Here is a 6,328-nt window from a genome sequence, read left to right as displayed (position 1 = left end):
TTCAGTGTATTTGTGTAATATTTAGTCAAAGGGTGGATTGATAGGAGAATTTAAATGTAGTGACTAAAATATTCCACCCTGTCACTATGTAACGGTGTGAAATGTATTAAGAATAATAAGACTATAATCTAATAATGTGTGTGCGTAGCACAAGTAAAGATTATGACATTGTGTTACTATTTAGCAATATGAGTAAGAGTTAGGCCAGACAACAAAGGAGAAGGAGAACTGTGGACAGACAACTTGTAACAACTGTGAAACCAAGATAAGGAAATAGGCCTCCCAATTTAGGGAGGGGAGAAACCATTAGGCTTGGAGGAGATTATGAAACATGTTGCAGAATATGATAATGATTTATATGTGTACAGTGGAAAAATACAGCCCGCCTAAAGCGGGGTGGGATTTTTCCTCTGTTGTGTGTGTATAAAAGATGGACTCTGAACTTGAGAGGCCAGAGCGCTCTCAATGAATAAAGACTGACCATTGCAGCAAGGGGTCTTTGTTTAATTTGTTTAAACTAGAGATTTACACCTCTGGGAATTATTCAAATATTTAAGAAGTGTTTCACTTCAACCATTGAGATAACAAAATTCTTGTGACATTCTCGTGACACTATACCTGACTCATTCCCTTTACCTCGCATGGACGACTGTATAGACACCATTGGATCGGCTGCTTATGTTACTAAGCTTGAATTGTTAAAAGGTTATTGGCAGGTGCCTTTAACCCCTCGTGCCTCTGAGGTGTCTGCTTTTGTAACCCCTGACAGTTTCTGCCAGTACACAGTAATGGCTTTTGGAATGAGGAACGCCCCGGCCACGTTTCAACGTTTGGTAAATATTGTATTGGCTGATGTTCCTGATTGTACCGCATATCTTATTTAAATGTAATGTTCTTATCATAAACCCAAGGGTTTACTCTTTTTTGGGGGGGGACGTGTTACGTGTGACATGTTTTTCTTTCTCCCAATCTTCCTTTGTGGTGTGTGTGTGGTTCAGACTGGTTGTTCTGTTTGTGGGTTCTGGTCATTACAGGTGTGCTGAGTTGCGGCTGACGATGGTGGGCGTGGCTTCGGTCCGGAGTCCTGGCAGCTGTGGCTGATTGACTAGAGTATAAACTGTTTCCCGTGTGAGCTCGAGAGGAAGAGGGGGTACTTTTTGTTTGGCTGAGGATTTGGTTATTGGTTGGTTTAATTTATATTTGTTTGTGTTCCAGCCTGTCCTCCTGCTTTATTCCACCCTACCTGGGTCCTGGAGAAGGGAAAGGTAGTTCTGCCCATGGGTGTACATTCACACGTAGATAACCCACTGTTTTACACGCCATGTTAGCTGGGCGGGTGTCACCCCTGTATTTGTGGTAGCAGGTAGGAAAGCTGGTTAAGGATTAAAGTGTGATAGGAAGGATTAGGTGTGTAGAAGAGAAGGGACCTTTTGTTTATTTTCATTACTTGGACCCGATCCCAAACATTCCCTTCTCTTACCTTCCCTGGTTTGTTTGATTGGTTTTTATTTTATTTACTGTTTCTTTATGGGTGTTGTATAATTCTGTTTAATTACTTTACTAAACGTCCCAGAGGGCTAACATTGAGTTCTGGTAGTTGTGTCTGGTTATTTTAGTTCATTACACCCCACATTTCTTCCCCATCCATCTAGTTTACATTGTGTGCGCAGGCACGGGCATTTACGTCTCCTCCTCAGACGAACTACACCCGAGGGGAGAACGTAACAAACACCAGAGTCTTAAACTGCTTTAGAGGCACCAGGGAATCAAGATGCAAGGAATTTTGCAGGTTATTCCAACAATGGGGGCACTAAAGCTAAAGGAGGATTTACCAAAATAGGTAGAGATCAGAGGGCCCTCAAGAGTTAACCAACCCTGTTAATGGGTTTGGTCGCTCATTCTTTTTTACTTTAGCAACAAAGTTAGGTAAGTTGTAAGCTTGTGTAGTAGAACGTTGTAAATAAAAAGGTAGTAATGAGGTGATCGACAGGACTTCAATGAGGATCAGCCAACGTTTTGATACAGGATGCAATGGTGAGTATTAAAACTGTCACCTGTGATAAAGTGAAGGGCACTATAGTAGACGGCATCCAAAGGTTTAAGAGTAGTTGCAGCTGCAATCTAGTAAATGGTCACTACAGTCAAGAACTGGCAGGAAAGTTGACGGTACAATCTGCTTCCTGCTATTTAGGGAGAGGCAAGATCTATTTCTAAAAAGAAGCCCACTTTAAATCTTAGCTTTTAACTAGCTCATCCCTATGCTTTTTAAACATGAACTCTTTGTCAATTCAAATACCCAGATAGTTATTGGGACACATCTCAGAGTGGTTTTCAAAACGGATAGAAATGACGACCCATAAGAAAGGTCCTCGTAGTGCATAACAGATCTATCAGATATAGAGGTAATTGTAGCTACGACATGGATTGTGCACTCACTGTATCCTGACTGAGAGATGATGAAGCTCTGTTCTTCTATGTTGTGGATGCTGGCCAGCTCCCCTCCATCTTTGTGGCAGGCGGCCAGGGCATCCCTCCACATCTTCTTGGTACGTTGCAGGTAGTAGCAGTGGCCTGCATAGGGGATCCAGTGACTGGGGCAGAAGGTGGGCTGACCTTTTCCTACAGAGGGGGGTGAAAGTTCAATAGTCAGAGAGAAGGCAGAAGGTTCAGAAAGTGGTGGACTAATGTTTTATCTGCTTGAGCCACACAACCTCTGGGCCCAGATTCATAAATCATCTCGGCGTAGGAGTGCTGATCTAGGATCAGGTCGTCCCCCCCGTCCATGTAATCTTATTCATTATGATCTAAAAGGCAAAACTGACACTAGATCAGCACTCCTACTCTGAGACACTTAGTGAATATGGGCCCTTGTATACAGTGGGGAAAAAAAGTATTTAGTCAGCCACCACACAGTGAGAACAAAAACTACACGACAACCATAAACTACCGTCAAACATAAAAGGTTTATTTTTGAACACACGGTAAAGGTTTGGGGAAAAGGGCTGAGCAGGACCCAAGAAATGAAACAATAGTGTAAAAAAAAACTAAACTGATCTTGCCTGCCTCAAGAACCGCTAAGCTACTGCTAATCATACAAAAATTACAGTGGGTGGTCCGCTCAGGTCTAACTAGTGTTTTTAGACAGTTTTCTTCCTACGGGTAATGTATGCCCAAGGGCAACTTGCTTAAATTCCCCTTTTCCCAAAAACACACAACAAAGTTACCAAACAGAGTAACCAGCAAATGAGTGAGTACACAGGACACCACAGTATCCATACTCACATACGGAAAATAGTCTCTGTCAACAAACACAACTGACTGGCTTTTAAACAATGGGATGTGTGATTGAAAAACCAGAAACAGGTGGTGCAATGCAGAGGAATGTCCACTGATTGGTCCACCTCAGCAATCAGCAGACACCCCAACGACCACCAATCGGGAACATACAGGACACCTGTGATTAGGGCAGAAGGAGAGGAAAAACACAAAAAAACACAGGATACCTGTATCCGTAACACCATTGAAGGACTGAAATCCTGCAGCGCCCGCAAGGTCCCCCTGCTCAAGAAAGCACATATACAGGCCCGTCTGAAGTTTTCCAATGAACATTTGAATGATTCAGAGGAGAACTGGGTGAAAGTTTTGTGGTCAGATGAGACCAAAATCGAGCTCTTTGGCATCAACTCAACTCGCCGTGTTTGGAGGAGGAGGAATGATGCCTATGACCCCAAGAACACCATCCCCACTGTCAAACATGGAGGTGGAAACATTATGCTTTGGGGGTGTTTTTCTGCAAAGGGGACAGGACAACTTCACCGCATCAAAGGGACGATGGACGGGGCCATGTACCGTCAAATCTTGGGTGAGAACCTCCTTCCCTCAGCCAGGGCATTGAAAATGGGTAGTGGATGGGTATTCCAGCATGACAATGACCCAAAACACATGGCCAAGGCAACAAAGGAGTGGCTCAAGAAGAAGCACATTAAGGTCCTGGAGTGGCCTAGCCAGTCTCCAGACCTTAATCCCATAGCAAATCAGTGGAGGGAGCTGAAGGTTCGAGTTGCCAAACGTCAGCCTAGAAACCTTAATGACTTGGAGAAGATCTGCAAAGAGGAGTGGGAAGAAATCCTTCCTGAGATGTGTGCAAACCTGGTGGCCAACTACAAGAAACGTCTGACCTCTGTGATTGCCAACAAGTCATGTTTTGCAGAGGGGTCAAATACTTATTTCCCTCATTAAAATGCAAATCAATTTATAACATTTTTGACATGCGTTTTTCTGGATTTTTTTGTTGTTATTCTGTCTCTCACTGTTCAAATAAACCTACCATTAAAATTATAGACTGATCATGTCTTTGTCAGTGGGCAAACGTACAAAATCAGCAGGGGATCAAATACTTTTTTCCCTCACTGTAGTTTCTTCTTCTTTTTATTCAGTTTAGTGACATGATTTCTCAATTTGTAGTACGTTGGCCAATCGGTTGTACAGCCAGACCTATTTGCCATCTCTATAGCCTCATCCCTCTCAACCATACAATTTTTCAATTCCTCATCAATCCACAGGGATTTAACAGTTTTTACAGTCATTTTCTTAATGGGTACATGCTTATTAGTAACTGGGATAAGCAATTTCATAAATGTGTCAAGTTCAGTGTCTGGTTGATCGTCACTACACACCACGGACCAACAAATATTCTTTACATCAACAACATAGGAATCACTACAAAACGTATTGTATGACCTCTTATACACTATATTAGGCCCAGCTGTTGGTTTTCCTAGATATGGCTACTATATTGTGATCCGATGGATTTGGATAATGCTTTCAAAAAAAATTCTGCAGCATTAGTAAGGATATGATTAATACGTGCTAATGATTTCATTCCTGTGCAGTGACCGTACGTACATACAGTACCCCAACCAGAAGCCATGGATTACAGGCAACATCCTTACTGAGCTAAAGGGTAGAGCTGCCGCTTTCAAGGAGCGGGACTCTAACCCGGACGCTTATAAGAAATCCTGCTATGCCCTCCGACGAACCATCAAACAGACAAAGAGTCAATACAGTACTAAGATTGAACCGTACTACAATTGCTCTGATGCTCGTCGGATGTGGCAGGGCTTGAAAACTATTACAGACTACAAAGGGAAGCACAGCCGCAAGATGCCCAGTGACACAAGCCTACCAGACAAGCTAAATCACTTCTATGCTCGCTTTGAGGCAAGCAACACTGAAGCATGCATGAGAACATCAGTTGTTCCGGATGACTATGTGATCACGCTCTATGTAGCCGATATGAGTAAGACTTTTAAGCAGGTCAACATTCACAAGGCCGCAGGGCCAGACGGATTACCAAGACGTGTACTCCGAGCATGCACTGACCAACTGGCAAGTGTCTTCACTGATATTTTCAACATATCCCTGACTGAGTATGTAATACCAACATGTTTCAAGCAGACCACCATAGTCCCTGTGCCCAAGAACACTAAGATAACCTGCCTAAATGACTACCGACTCGTAGCACTCACGTCTGTAGCCATGAAGTGCTTTGAAAGGCTGGTCATGGCTCACATCAACACCATTAATCCAGAAACCCTAGACCCACTCCAATTTGCATACCGCCCCAACAGATCCACAGATGATGCAATCTCTATTGCACTCCACACTGCCCTTTCCCACCTGGACAAAAGAAACACCTACAGTGGGGGAAAAAAGTATTTAGTCAGCCACCAATTGTGCAAGTTCTCCCACTTAAAAAGATGAGAGAGGCCTGTAATTTTCATCATAAGTACACGTCAACTATGACAGACAAAATGAGATTTTTTTCTCTCCAGAAAATCACATTGTAGGACTTTTAATGAATTTATTTGCAAATTATGGTGGAAAATAAGTATTTGGTCAATAACAAAAGTTTCTCAATACTTTGTTATACAGTGGAGAAAAAAAGTATTTAGTCAGCCACCAATTGTGCAAGTTCTCCCACTTAAAAAGATGACAGAGGCCTGTAATTTTCATCATAGGTACACGTCAACTATGACAGACAAAATGAGAATTTTTTTTCCAGAAAATCACATTGTAGGATTTTTAATGAATTTATTTGCAAATTATGGTGGAAAATAAGTATTTGGTCAATAACAAAAGTTTCTCAATACTTTGTTATATACCCTTTGTTGGCAATGACACAGGTCAAACGTTTTCTGTAAGTCTTCACACACTGTTGCTGGTATTTTGGCCCATTCCTCCATGCAGATCTCCTCTAGAGCAGTGATGTTTTGGGGCTGTCGCTGGGCAACACAGACTTTCAACTCCCTCCAAAGATTTTCTATGG

At 42.4% G+C, this 6,328-nt stretch overlaps 1 long non-coding RNA gene across 1 annotated transcript; it reads left to right on the top strand.

Annotated features, from left to right (window-relative positions):
- Positions 1-524: 524 nt before the first annotated feature.
- On the top strand, positions 525-1,587 carry LOC121570619. Its single transcript, XR_006001493.1, has 2 exons — positions 525-833; positions 999-1,587. It is a non-coding gene; the product is annotated as an uncharacterized LOC121570619 (long non-coding RNA).
- The last annotated feature ends 4,741 nt before the right edge of the window (positions 1,588-6,328 follow it).

The sequence above is a fragment of the Coregonus clupeaformis genome, chromosome 7, assembly GCF_020615455.1.
Source record: "Coregonus clupeaformis isolate EN_2021a chromosome 7, ASM2061545v1, whole genome shotgun sequence".
In the NCBI taxonomy this organism is placed as follows: Eukaryota; Metazoa; Chordata; class Actinopteri; order Salmoniformes; family Salmonidae; genus Coregonus; species Coregonus clupeaformis.
The sequence above is the reverse complement of the archived record's forward strand: the minus strand, read 5'-3'. Positions and strand labels throughout refer to the sequence as shown.